Source organism: Ceratotherium simum, chromosome 3 (genome assembly GCF_057802395.1).
Source record: "Ceratotherium simum simum isolate JZ-2026a chromosome 3, ASM5780239v1, whole genome shotgun sequence".
Classification (NCBI taxonomy): domain Eukaryota; kingdom Metazoa; phylum Chordata; class Mammalia; order Perissodactyla; family Rhinocerotidae; genus Ceratotherium; species Ceratotherium simum.
The window spans coordinates 42,535,215-42,560,205 of NC_141902.1; the positions used below are offsets into that span (position 1 = coordinate 42,535,215).

The following is a 24,991-nucleotide window of genomic DNA, read 5'->3' on the forward strand; positions in this document are numbered from 1 at the left end:
ATTACCTTCCAGCATTTTCACCCATTACAAGTGGAATGTCAGTACTACGAGAACAGGAATCTTGGTCTTTTACTGTATTTCACGACTTCTAGCAAGTGCTCTAGAAATATTTGTTGAATAAATGAATGTCTATTATGTGCCAAACTTCATTAATCTGAAGATACAAGAATTAACAACACGTGCTGTGTTTGCTTCTCGTTCAGTGGGGAAGACATACAATTAACAGGCAGATACAGGAAAAAGAAGAGAACAAAATAGCTAATGAGTAATAATGGAAGAAATCATCAATGAACAACGAGCTGAGTCTAATTGTTTTGTGTGTGTATGTGGCACCTACTTATAGTTGTGATCTCATTCTGAATTACAGTTACATTTTTTGCCATTAAAATTGTTCCTCTAATGCAATTCAACACATCAGTATTCACTGTGATCTCCAAGGAGCACTATGACTTTCAGGTGCTCCACACCTGAGGAAATTTAAGAACTGCTATTTGATTGTGTTGATTTTGAAGGGCGTTCACATATTTTTCTCATCTAATCATCAGAACAACCTTCAAAATGCAAATCTTATGTGTTATCTTCTTTAATATGTTCTCCTGTTTTGACTTTCAAGCTTTAAGCAATGACATTTCAGGTAATTTTGTAGATTAAGATGCCTACAGGTTCTGTGAGATTCTTCTATGTTGCTGGTGGTGCTATGGCTGCTACCGTGGGTTGATTTTTTTTTCTTTTTTTTCAGTTACAGTCCATCATTATGGATCTTTATCTCAAAGTAAGATTAAATTCTGCAATAACTGCTAGGAGTGGAAAAAGTGCATCTTAATAGAAACTTCTGTTTTCTTACTTTGAAGTCAGCTGGACCCTGGACATTGGATCATCTTCTCTTTCAATTCCAAGACATTTATCCTGTAATGATTGTGTAAAAGGCATGGTTTAAGTAGTTGTAGGAAATATAAAGATGAACAAAACAATATCCTTGTTTCAAGAGCTTTTAGTCGAGGAGTGGTGTCAACAGTGGTGGGATACACTGTGCATACAAGTTCCTCTGTGTGTGTGTATAATTTTTAGATCAACTTTCCATTTTAGCATAGACTTAGATTTGTATAAAAGTCATGAAGATAGAATAGAGACTTCTGATATGTCCGACACCCAGTTTTCCATATTATTAACATTTTGCATTATTATGGTACATGTTATAGCTAATGAACCAATATTGATACATTATTAACTAAAGTCCATACTATATTCAAATTTCGTTTTTCTTTTTCTTTCTTTCGTTTTTTTTCCTTTCTTTTTTTTAATTAATGTCTTTTCTCTGTTCCAGGATCACATCCAGAATACCACATTACATTTAGCCATCAGGTCTCCTTGGGTTCCCCTTGGTCGTGACAGTTTCTCAGACTTTCCTTGTTTTGGATGACTTTGACAGTTTTGAGGAGTACTAGTCAGGTATTTTGAAGAATGTCCCTCAACTGGGTATGATGTTTACCTCATGATTAGACTGAGGTTATGGGTTTTGGGGAAGAAGACCAAAAAGGTAAAGTACCACTTGCATCACATTACATCAAGAGTGCTTGCATCACTGTTGATGCTGATCTTGATCACCTGACTGAGGTAGTGTTTTTCAAGTTTCTTCACTGTAATCCCTGTGATTTTTATATACTCTTTAACTTGACCAAATCAGGATTGTGCAGAAGCTTCCTTGGACTTGCTGTTTTAGGTCTAGCCTCTTCAAACCCTGAACCAACTCACCTTCCTCACATTTCCAAAATTTTCTATAGATCTTTTTGTCTTTTTTGTGGGCCAGATATTTGTTTGACTTAACTCATGGAGAAATATAAATTTTGGGATGATCCAGAAATGATCCACAAAACATCTTTTTCCTCTGAAGGTTTTACACTGCATTGTTATAATTAACCAGACTTTTACTATTAAACTTAAATGGCCAATTGAGACAAACAGTTCTGAGACCTTCTTCCACCACTGATTAAGTCTGAGGTGGCAAGGATTAGCGATAATATTTATTAGCCTACTGAGTTTTACTGGCAGACTGGGTGACCTTACCAGCTCCATCAGCCTTTTGTCCACTGATTTGATGACATCAACAGCAGCTGTCTGTCTCATGTCATGATCAGCCAAGTGACGCAGAGGAAGATAATCAGAGAAGCTCTCAACACACAGGCTTTCCAAGAACCATATCAATCATGGCATCATCACTAGATTTCATGAATTTGAGGCATTTCCCAGCATTTTATAAGAATGGTGATCAATATTCTTCAGCTCAGCAAACTTGCAAGCATTATGAGCTGTGTGACAATCCAGCAAAGGTTCATAGCCAGCACTGATTTGGGCTGAGTGTTCAGGGTAATCATCTGAGCGGTGAAGGCAGCTGCTTCCATTGGTGGGTCATTTTTGCTGTTACCAGCCACGTTTCCACAATGTACATCTTTGACAAACACATTCTTCACATCAAAGCCCACCTTGTCCCCAGGAAGAGATTCACTCAAAGCTTCATGGTGCATTTCAACAGACTTTACCTCAGTAGTAACATTGACTGGAGCAAAGTTGACCACCATGCCCTGTTTGAGAAGAGCAGTCTCCACTAGGCCCACAGGGACAGCATCAATACCACCAGTTTTGTAGATATCCTGGAGGAACAAACCCAAGGGCTTGTCAGTTGGATGAATTGGTGGAAGGATGCAATCCAAGCATCAAGCAGCACTGTTCCACTGGCGTTGCCATCTTTATGGGTGATTTTCCATCCTTTGAACTAAGACTTGTTTGGACTAGGCTCCAGTGCGTTGTTACCATTCCAACCAGAAATTGACACAAATGCTACTGCATCTGGGTTGTAGCCAATTTTGGTAATGTAGATGCTGACTTCCTTAACAATTTCCTCGTTATCTCTCTGGCTAAAGGGTGGCTCAGTGCAATCCATTTTAACTCCAACAATTAGTTGCTTAACAACCAGTGTGTAAGCCAGAAGGGAATGCTTGTAAGTCTGTGCATTCTTGGAGATACCAGCTTCAAATTCACCAACACCAGGAGCAAGAATCAAGACAGAAGAGTCAGCTTGAGATGTGCCTATTATCACGTTTTTGATAAAGTCCCTGTGTCCTGGGGCATCAATGATGGTCACATAGTACTTACTGGTCTCAAATTTCCCCATAGAGATATCAATAGTGATACGACACTCGTGTTCAGCTTCCAGTTTATCCAAGACCCAGGCTTACTTGAAGGAACCCTCTCCCTTCTCAGCAGCCTCCTTCTCAAAATTTTCCATGGTTCTTTTGTCAATCCCACCACATTTGTAGACCAGATGGCCAGTAGTGGTGGACTTGCTTAAATCTACATGTGCAATGATGTCAATGTTAATATGAGACTTTTCTTTCTCCATTTTGGCTTAGATTTAGCAGTGGTTTTCACAGTACCTGTGTTATGGCAGCAAACCCGTTGCAAAAAAGATACACTAAAATTATATATGGAGGATTTTCCCCTATTAATTAAGTTTAAAAAAAGGCCAACTCCAGTATAAGCATTTACTCATACTCTTAGTGTTGGGAATTTTAGTTAGGGAATTTATAATTATTTCCTTTGTAATAAATTCTGTGATGAATGTCTTTGATGCATCTTTGGAATAATCTTTGACTGCATTTTTGATATTTCCTTATTATAGTATCTATGTCAAGCTCATTAGAATCCTTATTCTTGGAGGTGGGCTGGGTTGTATACTCCAAGATCACAGAATTTGCGATCTTCATTTTTTGAAAACCAAGGTAACAAGGCTGCTCCCTCTGAAGGAATAGAATCTGGCATAATGTTCTTCCACCTCTAAGATTCCATGATTCTATGACTGTTGACTACTCTTAGAAGTTTTTTAATGGATTATATAATATTTTATACATATATATATAAATAAGGAATATATATATACATACTCTCTTTATATACATATGCTTTAATGTATATATACACTTGAGTGTGGATAACACAACTTAAGACTAGGATCCCACAGAAATTAGTTAAAATTTACATGTCCTTAGACATTGGATAAATTATTAGGCTTGATATTTCAATTTATATGTTCAGTATAATTAACTCAGAAAGAAACAAAAAATCAGAACACCATTTTGGGGCACATAAGTAGAACTTAAATACAAGCTGGTGTGATTCAGTCAGATTCTATAAACATAGTTGAATAAGGCCTAGATTACGAGGTAACATACAAGTTAATAAGACATGCTCACTGTTTCAAATCAAGCTCTAAAACGCAGATATTGGAAATATGAAGTGATTCTCCCAGTATGGCTCGTGTAGTTCTAGTCTTAACTGCTATTGTGGTGAGATTCATTTTAATCCTATTATTGATCTAAAAAATGGAGAATTTGGATAGAGTCCAGAGGATAGGAGAGCAAAATAAAAGCAATTAAAGGGTTGACTAAGAAACACAGAATTCATTGAGGTTTTTGAGTTTGGAGCAGGCTAAAGAGAGATTAATGTCAGTTTCAGACTGTATAGGCAAGACTATGGTATGATTAACCATTTGTAACTGATTTCAGCTTCCACCAAAGAAAAGGCACATTTACCCAAGCATAGATTTGCTTTGTTCATTGAGAAGATGTGATCGGCTAGCAGACGGCTGCGATTTGTTATCAACTCTAGGACGCGTTGTAGCTAGGAGAAAGAAGGCTCATCGTTTACTAGGAGAGACCCCATGAAATGAAAGGAATTGCAGAACAGAACAGTCTGCAGACAGGAAGTGATATCTGCCTCCCAGTCACACAAGTTTTAGTTGGTACCACAGATAACGATGAGGAAACCATCTGTCCATGAAAAGCAACCTCCCAATACTGAGCCCCACCCCATCCTGTTCAGTCCTTTATAACTGGTTTGGGCCATTGTCTTCTGTGTTTTACTGTGCTTATTGTACATTAGTAGGAATTGACTGGCATCAATTCCCTTTGTTTATGTAGATGGCGTCTGTAAACTGCACCATGACATTTTTAGTTCCTGTAGTATAAATGCAAAATATGTATGTCTGTAAGTCACACTGATTTAGAAAGAAGATCTTTGACTTTCCTCCAGGGTAACAAGTTACCCCTTTGGAGTATGTTAAGCATTTTTGGGAACTTCTTTTGGTCGTTGGATCAATAATTCACTATGGGAAAATTAATGCCTTAAATTATGGACTAAGTTCAAGTTGGTGGGTTACACAGATCTGAAACTTGGGGTAGTGGTATTCTTAATTCCTTCTGAAGAATATTGAATGCAGATTATATGGATAAAAGAACGGTGATGAAAAGGCATATTTTCGTAATAGTCAGGGGACCCCTTCATCTGGAATTTAGCTCAGGGCAGTCACAGCCTCTCACTTCACCTCTGTCTTTTCTCATTGCTCTCTGACTCCAACCATAACCCCTCTACTCAGACCCTGCTCTTGGACTCTGCTTCTGTTTCATTTCCTCCTTCAAATTTTCACCGAATTCGTTTACTAAGTTATCCTTATGAAACAACATATCATAGTGCTAAGACCTACTGCTTTTGAGTGACCTAGACATGAATTTGAAAGCAGCTCCATCTCTTTCCTAGTTCAGAACTTTCGCTAAGTTTCTTAACCTCTCTGAGACTCAGTTTCCTCACCTGTGAAATTAACATAGTAATATTTATAATGTAGGGATATTGGGAGGATTAAATGCAGCGATATTTGCAACAAATCTACCCCATCTGGCACATATTAAAACTAAAAATTTCTAGGAAAAAATAGCTGTTTTTTTAATATGATCACTTTCTTCAACTTTGAGATGCTACTGATCATTCAATCAATATTTATTGAGCACTTATTATGTTACATCTTTGTGCACAATAGTGTACAATAGATCATGCTGGATAAATAGTTAATAATAATCATAATAATAATAAAAAATAGACATGATTCTCTTACATTCATGGAGCTTACAGTAGATTATGATTCACCATTGATTTAATAACAGCTTTTCAGGGAAAATAAGAAATGAAACATATTAAACTTTGTTTAATTTTAAGATTCATGATTTCAGTAAGATGAAAATGTGAGAAATATATATACCTTACAATAAAAAATATTATGTATTTATTGTCCCGCTCTAATTTCTGATCAACTTCTGAATACTGGCCATCATCTTGGATTTTTCTTTGGTTATATTTGTTCTGTTCTCCAGCAGAACTATTTCTCCTCAGTTGTCCACACGGACTCCACCCAACACTGTGGTTATTGGTCAGCAGTGTATTAGGCCTTGCTACTTCCTTTGTTGTGTGTTATTCTGCTAATGCTGTGGGCTATGCCTGAAAATTCCAGTGCTGGTGAGGTGTCACATTCAAAGAAGCACAGTCAAGCAACCAAAAGTAATTAATACAGTTCCAGTAATCACTTTTTGCTTCTTCTTTTGCAGAACATGAAAGAACATCCAATCTTTCATCCCCAAGGCAGCGTGTCTCCATACCCTATTTCTTGCCTCCCTTTGTATCTGTCAAAATGCTCAGTCTCTCCAGCGCCTCTCTTTCCATCTCTCACATTCTTAATATTCTTCCTTAATGTCCCTTCACCTCTGGGATTAAAATTAGAGAAGAAGGAAATGCCAATTAGGCAATGCCAGGATTTTTCCTGATTGGAGGCAAGAAAGAAGGAGAGGTTATGAATGTTTGTTCATACAATAAGAATTTTGTTTCTGTCATGCAGCTATCCTTTTGCTACTCTCACCTAAGGATTGGGCACAATGAGGCAAATTGGGATAAGGGGTGAGGATGGGATCAACTGAAAGTGGGGAGAACTGGCAGAGTTGTTCCCTGCAAATGCCTAACTCCTTTTGAGCTCGTCTCGTAACCTTGGAAATTGGGTCTCCTGAACTCTCCCATGCAGACTTGAGGGACAACCCTGGGCTTGGGCAGGAGCAACATATAAGCCCTGTGGAAGCTGCTCATTGGGTTCAACATGAACATAGTTTTACTATTGATTCCGTTGACATTTGAACCTCATTTCTCTGGTAACACTGTGTTTGTCTGATACCCCGGGTACCACTGACTGAGTTCTAAGTGCCAATTCTTTAAGAATTTTCCATACATTTAGGGTTAATGTAGTAGCTACGAAATAATCATTCAATAATGTGCAAGGTTAGCAAAACACGAAAGTGAATATCAATATTAAAAATACCCATAACTTACTTTAATAATTTGGCCTTTACTATCTTGTAATTTATCATATGTGCTTATTGATGTTTGGTTATGGGAATTTTTTAAATGGGGGATTTCAGCATATAAGATTCACTTTATTAGAATAAGTACCGATTTTGGGGGAAATTGAGCTTCTAGGACTGGGACAACATGCTTTAGAGAAGATTGCTTCTTCAGCTTTGTCTCCTGCACCTTAGATCTTCCATGTAGGTAGGGAAGCTGCACAATATAGAGTAAATTAGTGCAGTGATATTATTGGGTTAAATCATGACTTAATTATTCTGTTACTTGAGGCTACATAATCATTGAGCCATATCTTTTGAGGATGTTCCTTTAGACTCTCTGGGAGTAACGAAATTTAGAGTGATATGCTGTCATGCTACTTCTAAGAAACATTTTAGGTGCTATCCTTGGTGATTGGTTAGCAATGCCTCAGAGAATATTGTTTGTGTACATTTCATTAATTATTTTACTTCAAAAATGATGAAAGTGTTTTTAAAATATTCAGTTGAGATCTAAAGCAAAACCAGACATACTTTGGGATTCAGAGCCATGAAGAATTTATTTCAGGAGCAAAACTGTTTCTGCGGAGTTACAAAGTGTATCTGAAGTTTATAATTTAGTTAAAATTATCAAGTATTTATTAAGTTACTGTTTAAAATATGTTAAACATTTTTGTAGAGACTCTCAGACATTTGGTATCAGAAAAAGTTAGGTTTAAAGGCAGCCAAATGTTGAAAATGGAAGTGCTAGTTATTCCGTAGCTGCCTCTCCAAGTCTCACTGCATAATTATGCTGGAGTTGTTACACGTTCCCTAGAGGATCCGATTCAGCAATGTACATTGCACCTCTAGATTTGTTTCTCACAATCCTACAAGCCATAGGGGCTTTGGATAATCACCTATTTACTTATATTATTATGCTGGACATCCAGCTATAGCATTTGTGTTGTATTATTCAGGACAATTGATGTTTCCTCAGAGTTTGGAGTTTTCCAAGTAAGTAAATATAATTATTTTTCTCTCTTTCCACAAATTATGTCTGCAGTCTAGATAAATTATCAATAGGTGCATAATGATATCTGTATAATAACTTCATGGTCCAAAGGAACAGATATAGCTATAGCCACGCTTAACAGAGACTGGTGTTAGAACTCCCTCTCATTTACAATTTTTATAAATACAACAAAAAGTTGCATGTTAAATTATAACTGTGAGCCAATCTATAATGAATAGTGATAGTGTTTTAAGGACAAGACTAGAAAAAATAAAGACACCTAAGTACAGTTGTATATTTTCTTATTAATCATCAATATTAATAATCAATTTAAATAATTCTTAGTTTTACCTCTGAGGTTAGGTAAGATAATTAACCCTGAAAATTTTATTAGCATACAAAGCCATTTCGTGAAGGTGTAGCTTTGATATTTCAGGGCTTCCGCATGGTTTTTTCACTCTTTTAATCATCTCACTGTGCAAATTGGTATTCAGTCCTCTTAGCTTCTTGCTTTTCAGGAGAAAGGATTTATGTAGATTTCCCCACTTGCATCCCCTACTTGTGGCAAAGTATAAAGCGAGAGGAAACTTTTAAAAGGTCTGTTTTCCAAAAAGGATATCTTCAGTTCCGTGTCATTCATCCTGTTCCAGGTCCCCATTCTTAAGACCTAATATTGCTGTGAGTAGACTGTGTCCAAATTCAGATCTTTATTATTAGTATTAGATTTCATTTTCCATTTCTAGCCAAAGATTGTAGGAAGGTACATTTCTTTCTCTTCTTCATAGCACATTTTTATCAAGAAATGAAATGTGTTTTCCAGTCGTGTTTCAGGGCCTACTCTAGATTCCACCTATTTTATGAAGATTTTCCTGATAATTCTATCATGACATATTCACTTTTCTGAAATTTTACAATTTTTACTATTTCCATTATGCATTTGGTATCCTGACTACTATCAGTAATCTACTTTCTTTGTGAATCCTTGAATATGCATATGGAAGTTGAGTATTGAAAGGTGACTTTTATGTTAAAAGGATGAGATGTGGTTTTGTTCCCAGAGTGCTAAATGCATTATAAAATCTCATTTTATACACCTTATATTTTAGAGGTAATTTCCAATTTCCAACAATATGTACTGAAACTTCCTTGTCCTTTTAAATCTTATTCTTTTCAGGTACAATTGAACCTACAATTGATAAACCGAGGCCCAATAAACATCTGATTGGGCCATTATGCCTATTGTCATTCATATTTTCTCAATTGTATTAAAATTATGAAATGACTGGTAACAGCATTTTCACTTCTATTGACAAACCAGTTTTGTATCATCTTAGTAGGCATTCAAGACGTAATAATTCATTCTTGACTTATTAATGTCTAATACAAATTATTACTTTTACCCCAAACATGACACTGCTTGAACCTCAGGTCCTTTAAACTCTATTTATTTTCTCTTGCCTTTTGAGCACTTTTTGTTTAGTATTTTAGTTATACATGTGTTTTAACTGCAAAAGACATTATAATTATAATTTTATATAGTCAATATTCCTTTAAAATGACCCAATAATATTTTTCTTTCTCTTCTGCCTTGTCATGTTTTCAACTGGGATAAATTTCCATTTGCCTGAGGAATTCCCTTTAGATTTTCTTTTAGCAAAAACAATTCTCTCAGATTTTCATCTGAAAATGACTTTATTTCACCTTCATTTTTGAAAGAAATTTTTATTGCATATAGAATTTTAAGTTGGCAGTTATTTCTTTTAGCAGTTAGGAATGTTATTGTATTGTTTCTAGCTTTCATCAGTTCTGTTGAGAAATCAGCTGCCAGTCTTACAGTTACTAATTTAAAGGTAATATTTTTTTTTATCCCTGTCACCTTTTAGGATTTCCTTTTTGTCCTTGATATTCTGCATTGTTACTATGATGTGCCTGGATGTGGTCTTCTTTGTGTTGTTCCTCTTTTGAATTGAGTTTTTCCTCATTGAAATTCTTTGAGTTGATGTCTTTTATCAGTTTTAGCAAACATTCAGCCACTGTCTCTTCAAATATTGTTTTTGCCTCTTTCTCTTGTCTCTCTCCTTCTGGGACTCCAACTATAAGTGCCTTTAAGATGTTCCCATGTATCTACTTCACTTTTCCAGTGTTTTCCATTTCACTAATCCTGGGGGCTCCAATCTGCTGTTAAACCTATCTAATATGGTTCTTACTTTCAGATATATATATTTTTTAATTTTTAAGTTCCAGAATATCCATTTGATTGTTTTTATAGGTACCAATTTTATGTTGAAACTCTCAATCTTTTAATTTATTTTGTGCACCTTGTCTTCTTTTTTTGAACATACGAATCATAGCCATTTGAAAGTCCTTATGTGTTAAGTCTGATATCTAGATCATATATGGGTCTGTTTATATCATTCTTGATGTTGTTTCTCTTCTTTTTATGTGATATTTCCTTGTCTCTTCCCATTTCTAATTTTTTTAAATTGTTTGCTGGACATTGTGTACTAAAGAGCCTTAGAGAATCCTGGTGATGTTATATTCTACCAATGAGAGTTTCCCCTTTCCTATGTTAAGCAGATAGGATCAGGGGAAGATCATCTCAATTCAACAAGAAATTGAGCTGGGTCAAAGCATGGCTGCAGATTTAGAAAAACTCAGCCTAATTCTTGTTTATCCTCTTTTCTAGGTATGTCCCTCATGAGATATGTATTAAGAACCTTTCAAAAATATGTCTTCTCAGTCCTGAAGACCTTCAAGAATACAAGAGATTCTCAGCCAAGCTCTTTAGCTTCCTGCCTAATGATCCTTCAAATATGGTAAGTGTCTGTTATGAAAGGTTCGGGGATTCGATTGGAGATGTAAAAGACACTTTCCACTCCAAACAAATGGACTGAAGGTATATTTTATTATATAGAGGATAGTAAAGGCGATAGTCTGCAAACAGATCCAAATAGGTCAAATATTAAAAGTGAAAAAACATCAGCCCGACTGGAAAGGGAAAACACCCACATCGGCTGAAGAGAAATGACACAAATCAACCAGAAAGAGAAACACCAGGTTGACCGAAAAGAGAACACATCAAATCAATTACTTCATATCAAATCAATTACTTTACATCAAATCAGTTACTCACAACATCCACGCCCCACTGCCGGGAGAGCCCTGTCAATCGACGCAGCTGGGCAAGGATCACACGTCCTGGGCAAGGTGTCCCTTCCACAGGTGGAACTCTCCCTAGGGCTCAGTTTCCAGCAGTTTTTATACCATCAGTAATTTTCAGAGTAAGCAATTACAGAGTTTGCAGAGCAAGCATTTAGTGTTCCCATGCACAAATGGTTATCAGTGGCGTACGTGCACTGAGCCCCCTGGCTAACGTCCCAGCCCAGTAGTTGTGTACGTGCATTGTTCTCTCTGGTTATCGTCTCAGCCCGGCACAGATGGCCAGTCCACTCTGGGCTACGACGCTTCAAGAGCCTTGAAATGTTACAACTTGCAACTCTCTCCGTGGGAGAAAGGCTAGTTCCCGGGAAAAGGCCAGTTCCCACCACACAGAAAGCAGCTTTTATATTTCTTTTTTGTGCTGGTGGCTGTAGGTCAGTGGAGCGGCCAAACATGGCTGTACTCATGTCAAGACAGTGTCTTTAGAGATGGACCAATGGGGTTTTTCAGGAAAGCAAAGCACTTTGCAATTGCATCAGATTTCACTCTCTCCTTTAGAGAATTTGGCCCAGACTCCCACTCAGCCCTGGAACTCAGCAAATATCCTTATGAGTTAAACTGGATGCCTTTCAAGATTTTAGTTTGTTCTTAGACTCGCAGAAACTTTCAAAATAATGTTTGATCAAATATCTGGGCACCCTGTGACCTAGTCAAGTTGATGCACACAATTAACCATCAAACCATTATTAAATTTATAACAATCTATATTATTATTAATGATGTTCTGTAACATATATGTATATATGGGCTATAATTTATTAAACATCATATCATATAATATATTATTATGTGAACTACTTAACTTGGCATCCAAGACCACCCAATATACTGTATGCATTCAATTCATATTTGTTAATTATAAAAAATATCCAATTCAAATACCAACTCTTTTATGTATAAATATAGTTAAACACTCATATTTTAGAACTATTCTGCCTATGTTAAAATCCTAGCTTTATCACTACTAGCAGTGTGCTTTGGGGTATGAATTGCCTTATCCATAAAATGATGAAAAAATAATTATCTCATTAGGTTGATCTGAAGGTTAAATAAGATAACAACTAACCAGTGACTGGCACCTGATAGACAGTTAATAGTACGTGTAAAATACAGTCCTTGACATCATCATCATTGTTGTTGTTGTAATTATTTTCAATTATGAGCCATATTTCCCATTCCAATGAGATGTGCTCTGTTACTTTCAAACTTTCTTAACCCTATTCCTGCACTTCTCTAATGGCTTTAACATAGCCGAAAATTGTAGCTCTTTGGGTATGTGATTTATTGCTGAACATTTCATTTTAAAGTTCTTTTTATTTTCTTGACCAAGGATTGTGCAGTAGTCATCATCATCATTATCATCATCGTCATTGTCATCGTCATCTGCAGTAGTTAATACATAGCAAACACTATTTGTTGAATAAATGAATGCATGAATGAATGAGGACTGGAAAAGTATTTTCTATATCTGCTAAGAGAGCAAAATAATAAAACATACTACATAATGTATTCAGCATATGATTTTATGTTTGTTTTAGTTTTATTCAGATCAATATTACTACATTAATGATCCAGGACCAATAAGAGAGAAAAAAGGTTGACAATACTTAAATGGTGTATTAATGCAAATAAGAGCCAAATGTCCTCATGGCATATTATAGGAAGGTCAGTTTTGCATTAGTTCAAATAAAGAAGAGTGATGGAGAATTAAATCACCACAAGGCACACAATAATTTAGGCATGACAAAATCAACAGAATCTGTATCATAGTAACCATTATCATATCTGGGTTTTGAGTGAAGATTCATTTTCAGCAAAACAGTATCATCCTTCATATTAAATTTTGTTAATTTGAATTTTATTGGTTCATTGCTTGTTTTTATTTTATAAACTTGTTTTTTAAATTATACCCAAATTAATATGTGTAAGAATATATATTTAAGTTCATAGCTTTCACATGTATCAATATTTAAGTAACATAATAATAAAATAATTTCAGACTTGGAGTTCATGACACTTGTTTTCCTTTAAAAGGAGACCATGAATAATAAAAAAAAAAAAAATAAAAAAAAAATAATAATAATATATAAAAAAATAAAATAAAAAAATAATAATAATAAACATCCTAATAGGTTTGAAAAAAAAAAAAAATAAAAAAATAAAAGGAGACCATGACTTACTCAAATTTGTGTGAGCACCATGTGACCCAAGTACTTATTCAATAGAATTCTGTCTGAGCACAGCTTGTTAGCCTATAGATTTAGATATATGTGCCCTCAGAAACATCACAGCAACATACTAAAGCTCAATATATCAGAGTTAATCTGTGATGCAGGCATCAGTCCAGCTGGTACATTCTACTGCTGTGAGTACTTCACTCTATTTTTAGTGGTAAGTTATTTGGCATTCAGATTGAGATCTTGTGTGGGAATAACAGAATAGACTCGAGTCCTGAGCTGCCCAATTCCCCTCCTAAGAGCCACCATGTAAAGATACACAGTTTTGGGCCTGAGACGGTTGGTAATTGCCTCTTCCTCTACCCTCTTCTACATTTGTATAAACACTCTTGAATAAATAATGAATAACTTCTTTTTTCCCCCCACTCCAACAACTAAGTCTCATAATTAGAATTTGCTACTTCTTTTAATACATTCAATTATCTGCTGATTCAAGCATCTTCAGGTCAAATGCATTAGAAAACAGCTAATTATGCCCTTCTCCATGGGTAAGAAAATCTTTAAATTTAATTAAAAGACCTTAACTCAACTCCTTCACATTAGGGTCTACTTCCCAATGGATTTTCTACAGGGTGACTTTAAAAACCAAGCCCAATATTAAAATTAGTAGCAGCTATTACTTGTTATTTATTCTTTAAAACAAATTATTTTTGGTTGAAAGATACTTTGATCATTAATTTCATTCTCTCAACTATGTCTCTGCATTCACTCTTAAAAGCACAGATTAATTGAAAAAACTTGCTTGCCAGTTTTAAAGTTGTTTGCTTTCTATATCTTATGCCAATAAAGCACCTTAAATGCAGACTACCATTTCTCAGTCTCAATATTCCCTTTGACATACTAATCAACACACAAGCAAAGGTGGCAGAAAAACAATCTTAAAAGAAGAGAGAAAAATGTTGAGCCCCACATCTGAGCCATGTAGAGTTCAAATGTACAAGATGTTCTGACTTTTATGAGAGAAAGCCACAAAAATATCTTTCTATTTTCTCTTTCTAAATTGGAAAATTGGAATAGAGAGCTCTGTCTTGGTTTAATATCTTCCAGGAAAACATAAAAATCAAGGCAAATCATGTGTTTTCTCTTTAGTTTCATGAGTTTTACTTTTATTTTTTTCTTGACTTAGAACAAACTTGTTCTTTATTAAAAATTGGCCTTACATGAAAGGAGAAATCCAGATGTTGAAAGGAAGGAAGCAATCTGGAAAGAAGCAGTTATGTCTTATCCTTAGGTGAGTTCCTCCTCTCTTCCAGTCTTTCTCTGTCCCTCCCTTCTTCTTCCCATCCACGCTCCCTCCCTTCCTTTTCTTCTTTTCTCTCCTCCTCTTGCTTTTCTCTCCCATATACCTTTCTTCTTTCCCTTCTTGTTTGACCAAGTACTTCTAGAAGACAGTTAATTATGTGAGCAATGTATTGATACCTCAAGGTGCTTGTGATGAACCAAACCCACTTCCACTCCCATTCATTGCTTGTTTGAATCAGTCATTGGACAGAAGTTAATGTTACTAATTGTTCTTATTTATTCAACAGGTAGGCATTGGGGAGATTTTTGAACAAAGAAATGGCATCAGGAAACAATTGTTTTAGGAAGATTTCTCTGTCAATGATGGGCAGGAAGAATTAGAATTAGAGGGTAGTAGACTCGTTAGTAGGGTTTATGATTCTCAAGCAGAAGGTGTCAGAGTTTTGAACAGCCCAGCACAGTGAAAATGGAAAGGACTTCATATTAAGAGACATTTAAGAAGAAGAATTTACCAGTGATAGATTGGATATAGAAAATAAAGAATAGAGGTAAGCCAAAGATTGTTTTCAGCTTTGAAGCCTGAATGACTAAGGAAAATGGGAGTGTTATAAATGGGATCAGGAGAGCAGATTGAGTGAAGAGGGTGAATTCAGTTTTAGGCATATTGCCATTCAATGTTATGAAGCTACTTCTAGGTGGAAATGACCAAATCAATTGGGGAAAGTTGGAGAAATGGAGGAAAAAAAAAAAAAACACCTCAAGGGCTTGTTAGCATAAACTCCCTGAACCTCTTGATATCTTACCCATTAGTTTATCTGCATGTGCACTAAAACCTCATTCTTCTCCCTTTGTATGATTGGAAAAACAACAATTTTAACACAAACGTGTACTCTTTATAATTCCTTATCTGTTTTCTAAGGCAGGTGGATCCTAGTAACGGGAGAATCTTTTGCAAACTTAAAGATTTTATTAAAAGAGGGCTTGGAGATACATGTTTGGAGGAGGAAAATATGCGAGTGAGAAATGGTAAGTAAGTGCTATAAAGAGGCCAGAAGGGAAGGAAGGTGCATAGGACTGTGGTCAGGAGAGCTTTCGAAGTTATGGAAACTATTGTAAGGAAACAGATGAAGTACTAGTAGTGAGTGGCAGATGAGGGACCTTGGGAATAGACATAGAAATATCTAGCTATTAATTTTTGGGTAAAATCCTGCATATGTGTCATAATACAACTATTCCATATATACCCCCATAATCCCTATGGACTTTGAATATGTATTTCTCATTACTCCCAGTGGTGTAGAGTTTTTATGTGTGAATAAAAAAATATTGTGAATCTTGCTTTATGGTTATGACAGAAAGGGAAAAATATGCTATCTGTGGGATCAGTTGCGTGTGGTTGATATTTGTGTTTGTATGAGTATGTGTGTGTGTGTGAGAGAGAATTAGGAATAGAGTGTCCAGGGGAGTGATTTACTGAGGGGGGTGGGTTGTTGCTCATGTTGTTCAATGGGAAATTGGAAATTCCAAATGGGAAGTCTAGGAGGTGGAGTTGGCCTCTGCAGCAACAATGAGTGCGAGCCCTGTGGTGTAGGATGGGTTTGCTGAAGAAGAGTTGAAGCAATTGAGGACATAGACCTCCATATGAGAGGAGAATTCTATGATCAGAAGTAGGTGAAACCACTCTACCGTGTTGCTGGGGCTTTATGGAAAACAATTTTTACATAAAATATAGCAGAGCTTCGGGAACCAGAAAAAGGACTTTCTTTTCTCAGCAACCAAGACCTTTGGCCTTAGATTAATGGAAAATATGTGAAAAGAAGGAGAGGGGAACTTACAACTTTAGGGTGTGCTAGACCTTCTTTCCTAATGTAAGAGAATCAGGGAAACTGATAAACCTCCAGGGCAAACCTGGTGCCCCTGTTATTCACTTTATCAGAACGTGGTTCAAATCAAGAGATTCCTTCATATTTTAGAATTTCTGGCTATGCTTTGTAGTAGTAGTCACCGCAGATAATCAAAATTCAAAATAGAAGAGATGAGACTCTGTGTCCTGAGAATACAGTCTTTTGAAAAGAAATACATCTGATCCTATAGTGGTCACAAATGCCTAGATGTTACCTAAGTCACAAAGGGAACTGGCAGGGAGTTGCTGTTTGGCAACCAGACGACCTATGGCCAGGTCCATGCAGCAGAGTCGAGGGGGAGTTGAAAAACCAGTCAGTGATTTGAAGCTATGCTTATAGCTAAGCCACGCCCAGAAAGCCCCTCATATTTCAAGAGGACATTGAGGTTTGAGAAGTTCAAACCTAGGTTAGCCACTGCTTCAGTCTATGAGAGGAGGCGTGAGGATGGGAGCAGAAAACTTAGCCATGATACTATCTGAACAAGCCACGTGATTTTATGCCTCCACACTGCTAGTCCCTCAATCTGGAACTCCCATTCTCCTCTTAACCACCTATAGAATAACTTAATGCTGGCACATTTTGAATGGGGCATCCTGGGGAAATCCTCCCTGCTGAAAGGAGGAATAATTTGTCAAACAAGGCCTCAATGATATTACTATTTATAATACCTCAATAGTATTACTATTTATATAGTATTACTATTTATAATACCTCAATAGTGTTACTATTTATAATGCTATTAGTATATACTAATATTTGAGGCAGAGCACTATTCTTTACAACAACCCTATAAGGTCAGTGCCTTTATCTTTATTTCATTAACGAATAATAACTTGTCAAAAGTTACACTGTTGTAATTGGCAATGTCAGTCTTTTCAGTCTAAGTCTCCCCGATTTAAACCCCTTGTTTAAATCATTATGCTTTTGGGAAACCACATCTCTTCTCAAATCTGTTGGTGAATATATGAAGTAAGAAATGCTTAAACTAATTACAATTATATTGACCAAGTTTGGGCATTCTCTCTCCCTGGCTGTTGGAAACACACTGCATGATCTAGAGGTTGGAGGCAGGGAGTGAGTAGTGATTTATTTCTCACAGACATTTCTCACAGACATTTAAAACATGTTTTCATTAAATCAAAAATTTTAATCAAAGAGTTTCAAATTTTCTACCCTCTAATTTAGGCTACAATTCAAGTTAGTTTGCCATCTAAGAGGTTTTGTAATTTGGTTCCACCTTATTAGCCCAAATTTATTTAATTTATTTCAAAATCCACAGACATTTATGGAGAGCTAGGAGTGTGCCAGGCACTACAATGGGGAGAAGAAACACAGATGAAGTAAATACATTTCTCCAGGATCCTATGGACCTGTTGTTTGCATTTAAAGGTAATATTCTATGTGCTACATTGAAGGTATATTCCAAGTATGACCAACACAGAGACAAACAGGATAAATTCCCTGGAAAGATAGGATAAGGTAACAGAGAACGTGAAATTTGAGCTGGGTATTGAAATGAGCAGAAATTTATCAGGCAGAGTGAGATAGAAGGGCATTTCAAGGAGAAGCAGAGCAAGGCATGAGAGTGTGCAACAGTATGATGTGTTCAAATAACGGCAAGGAGCTCAGTGAAGGGCCAAGCAATTATGTGCATGGAGGAAAACAGAGGAAGAGAAGTCTTGAAATGCAGCATAGGGCCAGATTATGATGGTCCTTGCATGTCACGCTAAGGATTAAACAATAATTGTGGTTTTTAATTTTTTTAAATTAATTTTTACTTTCTTTTTAGTATTCACTTTCAAGTATGTGCACTACAAAAATAAGTAGAATTTTAATTTGCCTATGTCCCTTAACTATAGAGCAATCTCTTGTCCATGCACAGTAAGGGCCAGGGAGAAATTCTCTCCTCCTGGTCTCCTAATATGATTAATTTTGTGCATCTTTAAACCTGAGATGAGTACTTATGATTTTACCTCCCAGGTTTTCTGGGAGGAAAACAACAAATTAAATCATAAGTTTTAGGAAGAAGAATTTTGTTTTTAAAAAGCTCACTTCTTGCAGGGAATGTAAACATGAACTGAAGAGAAGAGACATTTCTCCTTTTTCTTTATATAATTTTTTAGTCCAGCCATAATATTCTCTTCATTGCACTCCAATACACCTTTTCAGTTCCTGACTCCAGCCTGGTCCTTTTCTCATGTTTTTAATTCTGCCTTCCTAAGGTTAGAGTGCTTCTGGGGCTGGCCCCATGGCTTAGCGGTTAAGTGCACACACTCCGCTGCTGGCTGCCCGGGTTCAGATCCCGGGCACGCACCAACACACCTCTTGTCCGGCCATGCTGAGGCCGCGTCCCACGTACAGCAACTAGAAGGATGTGCAGCTATGACATACAACTATCTGCTGGGACTTTGGGGAGAAAAAGGGAAAAAAAGGAGGAGGATTGGCAATAGATGTTAGCTCAGGGCCGGTCTTCCTCAGCAAAGAGGAGGATTGGCACGGATGTTAGCTCAGGGCTGATCTTCCTCACAAAAAAAAAAGGATAGAGTGCTTCTTCCTCTTCACTTCCAAATCCAATACCACCTATCCTTCAGGCAGAAGCAAGTCCTGACTCCTCAATAAGGTCTATTAGGTCAGCTTCTTCAGATGCAAGCCCTGTGACAAGGATTCCTGAGCAAGTGATTTATTAAGAAGTGTTCCCAGGAAAAGCTGGCAAGAGAGTGGGGGAAGCAGGACAGGGAAGAAGAAGAAGCGAAACAAGGGTTCAAGCCTCAGCTCCATCCTATTGGGAGCTCTGGAGTGCAAATTGTACCTCAAGTTTGTCCTGCCTCTACGCAAGGGAGCTGGACTTGCATACTCCCACACCAGTCAATCACTGGCCGTTGGCTCCTCCCAGGAGGGAGGTGTTGGCATTGTAAACTACTAGGGACTTCTGATTCTCTGCACCTGCAGGCAAAGCTGCTCCACTAGCCCAAGGCCAGTCCTCTGAGGACAGTCGCAGGTGGAAACCATTAGAAGCAAAGCACACAGAAGCTGGAGTTTGGATGCACAGAATGGATGCGTAGGAGGGATTCTAGGGGACCTGGATGGAGCAATAACAGGTTCTGTCTAGTAGAATAAGGCATTCCTCCCCTGCTCCAGCCAGACTAGTTTGTTCTCTGAAATTCTCTGGGAGTTATTTTGTCTGCCACTCAGATAGTGAACTTGTGCTTCTTTTGAGTGTTCTTGGGTGCCTAGTCTACTACATTGCACATAGAATGAAAACACTTTTTCTCAAGTAATCGTGGATCTCTGGGAAGAATTTCAAACCAATTCACCTCCTTGAGATGCCTTCATATCTGAGGAACCAACCAAAGTCCGGGGATGATCTTTACAGTATGAGTATTTGCTTAAGTGGGCCTGGGGCTAATTTCACTCCTAATGTGAACACTATGCTATTCCTCAGAGTCTATATCAACTCGCAGAGTTCAAGAGTGTGAGGTAATGCATCCATCAATCCAATTGTAAAACCATAGGAATGGAGAGTAATTTAGTCAGCTGATGGTAAAGCATCAAGGGACCCTTGGTGACTCCAAAATGCAGTTTGCCAGCATGGAACCCATTCAAATGTAATAGCTCTCCCAAGTTAATGCAGTGGAAACCAGCTCAATAAGAATATTTTAAAATGGAAAGAAAAGTATAGTAGAAAATTGACTGTCAGTCATGTGAGGAGACAGTAGGCCTTTTCCTTCTTTCATTTCTCTATTTTTCATAGATAGATAGCAATCTAAGGCATTTACATGTAGAATGAGACCTGGGAAGTTGCTTAACTAAAGCACCTTTCAGCCTAAGATGGTAGAAATGAAGTGATGCCTACTGATTTCTTTGAATCCAAATCCGAAATGAATACATTGTATTTATACATGTATTTCCTCACTTACATCACTTTACCTTTTTGGAGAGGAGAGAAAAAAGCTTGGAGAAAAATGTGTTGCTAATATGTGTAATATTTCCTTTTGTCTGTTGTCAAGATTAAAACAATAACAAAAACAATAACAACTTCCTTTTTGAGAAACAAAGAGCTCATCTAGGGACATCTAGGCGTTTGCTGTTGGCTACAGTGCAAAAGAGCAGGTCATAATATATCCTGTAGCCCAACTTCATTCATATTGCTTTCTAACCTTGTCTTGCTACCTTGATCTTTTCTGGTCTAGGGATCTGAGAGGATGGCTTCTTAATGTTGTCCAAACTTTTCTGGTTGGAATACTGAGGAAGGACTGCTGGAGCCAAGAGATATCTTGAATTGAATTTGCTTAATTGTCAATCATTAAGCTTAAAAGACAAGGAAATCCTGCATGTAAATATCAACTCTCAATAACCTGTAAATAATTTCTTTATTTCCTTCTCATTCTGTTATTATCATGAATTCCCTTATTCTTTCAGTTGTTTTACCTTTCTGGAAATATCAGAAGGAAGGTTGACATATTACAGGTTTTAGATTCCAGCTAAGTTTTACACAGAGTGCTACATAATTCAGAGTGAGTCACTGTTCTTTAGTTGATGGAGGTTATAGTCTGAATAATTAGTAAAAATTCCCAAGGTTGGCAGCAAGAAATGTCAGGGAGCTGAAAGCATAATGAAGGTAACTGTGACAAATATCTTAGCACCAGGCAGGAAAAATAAAGCAACCAAAACAGCAAACCAAATAGCTGCCAAGTTTTCTTTACTTAACACAAGTCTAACACGAAATGGCTATCTAAGATAAAATGGCAGAACTCCCTGCCATTTGTGCAAAAGATTAATTTATTATTAGGATCATATTAGTATCGTAATGCTATTCTAGTTTTAATATATTAGTTATTATTTTAGTCACTTGGATCTCATTGCTGTTAAGGCCAATATATTTCTCACAATCACATCATCTCTTCCTTTATTTACACGACAAGCATTTACTGAGCACTTCCTGCCTTCTAGGCCCAAGGTTATGCACTCTGAATTCAGTGACAAGAGGCACAGTCCTTTCTCTCAAGTCATTCACAGTCTAGCCGACTGTGACAGTCAGGGCACTTAGTTGCAAGCTACAGAAGCTATGCTGCCTGACTTAAGCTGGAAAAGAATTTCATTAAAGGACATGAAGTAGCTCAAAGAATCACCCAGAAAGCAAGAGAATCAGATTCAAGTCTAAACAGCCAGAAACAATTTCCAAAATGACTCCACTATAGAAGCAGCAAGGGCATCTGTGCTGCAGGCACAAGCACTTGACTCTGCAGCTCACCCTGGAAACACATCTAGCACCAGGCACTGGAGGCGGCTGCTTTCACCTCTGCCCCTGCTGCCTGCTCTTAAATGCACTGATCTTGCTGTCTTCATCCTCTGAAAGAGTTCCTCCTAGTCTCTGCTTCTTTGCATTATTAGTCTCGGTTTAAAAGCTCCTGTGGGTCTGTCATCTGGTGAGCCTAGTTTTTGTGCCTGGGCCTAGGTAAAAGAAAAGCCAGGAAAGTGAATATCTGACATTTTCAGCTTCTATAGTGGAATTCTCCAAATTTAAGAACAGTATTGGCACGAAGGACAGCCATAGCGACAAATGTACATTATAGTCCCTGATTTTGGTTGCCCAAAATCAATGTGTCCTCTTCTTTCCTTACTTACACAGCCTGCTGTGGTGTGTCTTAAAGAAATGAGCTGACACAATTAGTTGATAAGGGAATGATGTCATTGTAACACAGAACTTGCGTTGGTCCATTTCTGATGTTTCTCAGCATACAAATAATTTGTGTTATCAAGTAATAATTAGTAAATTCTTACACAGCAAGCTGTGGAGGAGCAGAGTACTCTACAAGGTGCCCATTCACACTCTCCCTCCTGTTTTATTTTGGGCATGTGCTCTGCTCGACAAGTGCTTATTGTATGGTTCTGCCCAATCTTTGTGCATTTTGCTCTTGTCTCCACAGCCCAGCAGCTTCAACCCTTTTTGATACACAACTCATTAAAAAAATAAAGTCCAAGATATTCTGTATTATAATTCCTAATAAATTATAACATCTTTTTTTAAAAAAAGAAAAAACTGGGCTAGAAAGTTATTGTACTTGTAATTGCTCTGGTTACAAAATTGCATAGGTTTTGAGTGTTTGCCCCAATCTATTTTTTCTGATAAGTCCTGTAATTATTTGTGATTTTGCAGGACATGAGGTTTCCAGGAACCTGTAAATCTCTTACAGTAGAAACACTTGAACTTTAAAAAGTGCTTTCATTAACAGGATGCAACAATCTCTCATACCACAAACACTCTTACCCCCTTCCCAAGAGGAGTAAAATTCACAGTTTTTGGTGCCAGCAACAAGCCACGGCCTCTGCATGATGTCCATTCTTTAGTTCTGTCACAAGTCTAGCTATAATATATGGACTAGACTGGAAGGTTCACCACCACCCAGCACATCTATACAAGATAGTGGGGAAAGGGAGAGGAAAGAAGAAGAAAATCAGTTAAAATTTACAATTATGTACAGCACAGAGTAAAACACAAAATATAGGTAAGAGCGATAGTTTTCATCTCTGAAGCTGATTTACGGGCAATATTTTGTCAGGATTTCCCTCTTCTATCACCTATTCTGTGTACCCCTTGCTTTCAGCCACCACCTCTCTTGGTTAAGGTTCTCTGACTAATCTGTTATCACCAAAGGAGCTGAGTGCTTTGTAGTACTCCTATACAGATTTGCTGTTATCTTCCATTAAATTTTACCACTGAAAAGAGATTTATGGGGGATTCTATACATCCTATGCATTCCCTCCCCTTTACCATTTTGCAGCAGCAAGACTATCAATAGTCAGCCAAGACAAGAGCTCCATGTGCTGATGGAAACATTCCTTCATTAGGGACTGAGAACTCTAAATCAAAGTTACAGGGAAAGGGAAGCCAAATTTTTCAAGAGGATCGTTAGATTGCTAGGTCTAATACCAACGGGAGGATCTCTCACTTCTAACCTTTGGTTCCAAGACCCATATATTCTCATGATGGGAGAAATATATTGAGTAATAGTTCAGAGAATTTGCTGCTGGTGCAGTGCCCCAATTTTTAACAGACCATCCCATCATTTTACATGCCCAACTGTTTTTAGAGAATGCAGTTCTGTTCATTATCATTGCCTCTTTTTCTGTAAAGTGAATATTCCTTAGTTAGAAGCACGTTTGTTGTGCACTGCAATGTTTAATAAGGCATTCTGTGATTCCTCAGATGGTGATGCTATATGAGCATGGTGAGCAGGGAAAACAAAACTATCCCTAGATAAAAATATCCAATTACCATCTCTTCCATGATGCTAAGGATCCAGTGCAATTGAACTTCAACTGGATGGCTAGCTCTCTTGAGATATCATCCCACGTTGGGAGGGAGGGGGTCACTCAACATTGGTTCCTGCTGCTAAATGATCGATCACTCATCAGTGGAAGTAAATAGGTCAGCCTTGGGAAGGTGAGATCCATAATGTTGAGCTCCTGTGTAACTTGATCCTTGGTACCAAGGCCAATTTGTTTTTGAGCCTATTGAGCAGGGGTTGGAGTGAATGTGGAAAGAGGCTAATCAACATTCACAAAGACATTCATCTTGTCCACCTGACAATTGAGATCCTTATCTACAAAAGAGGCCTTTTGATTAATGTTTACATTGGAACCAAATTTCTCCCATTTTGAGCCCATTCCAAGGGGTCCATCCATGCTTCATCAAACCCCGTTGACACCAATCTTCCAATTTTGTTATCTCAGGATGAAGAGCCTTCCTTCGGGTCATAGTTCCTTCAAGCAAAAGTGAACAATCAGATGTACCCCTTACAGTTCTGTCTCACCAGGAGGATTTTTTTAATCCTTTAAGAAAGTACTAGTTGTCTCATCTGTCATCAGACAGGCTCCAGCTGTCAGCTCTCTTAGGGTTTGATTCAGTGTCAAAAGCCACCTTGCCAAAGAACATAACTTTCCCAGGGTAGCATTCACTCAATGACTGATTGAGGTGGAAGTGTAAATGCCTGGCCATTTTCACCCAGTGCAGGACAATGCTGATGACTATGCTCTAGAGTTCCCCAGGGGACAAAGTTTTGCTGATCCTCTACCACCATTTGACTTCTTCTCTTCAATCCTGTATTTCCTCCCTTCCTTTCTCGGGTGTTGATTCTTAATAAATGTTCTGCATTCCAAACTCCATTTCAGTATCTATTTCTTGAG

General features: G+C 37.4%; 1 long non-coding RNA gene and 1 pseudogene across 1 annotated transcript in view; one reads left to right on the forward strand and one right to left on the reverse strand.

The window, feature by feature from the left end:
• The window catches only part of LOC147917544 (uncharacterized), a 275,539-nt gene that overhangs the window by 232,121 nt on the left and 18,427 nt on the right, over positions 1 to 24,991 (forward strand). Inside the window, exons 2-5 of the long non-coding RNA XR_015550479.1 lie at positions 10,889 to 11,018; positions 14,785 to 14,889; positions 15,820 to 15,926; positions 18,084 to 18,193. This is a non-coding gene — a long non-coding RNA (uncharacterized LOC147917544). The remainder of the gene's footprint in view (positions 1 to 10,888; positions 11,019 to 14,784; positions 14,890 to 15,819; positions 15,927 to 18,083; positions 18,194 to 24,991) is intronic.
• Positions 2,030 to 3,397, reverse strand: LOC101397131 (elongation factor 1-alpha 1 pseudogene; annotated as a pseudogene).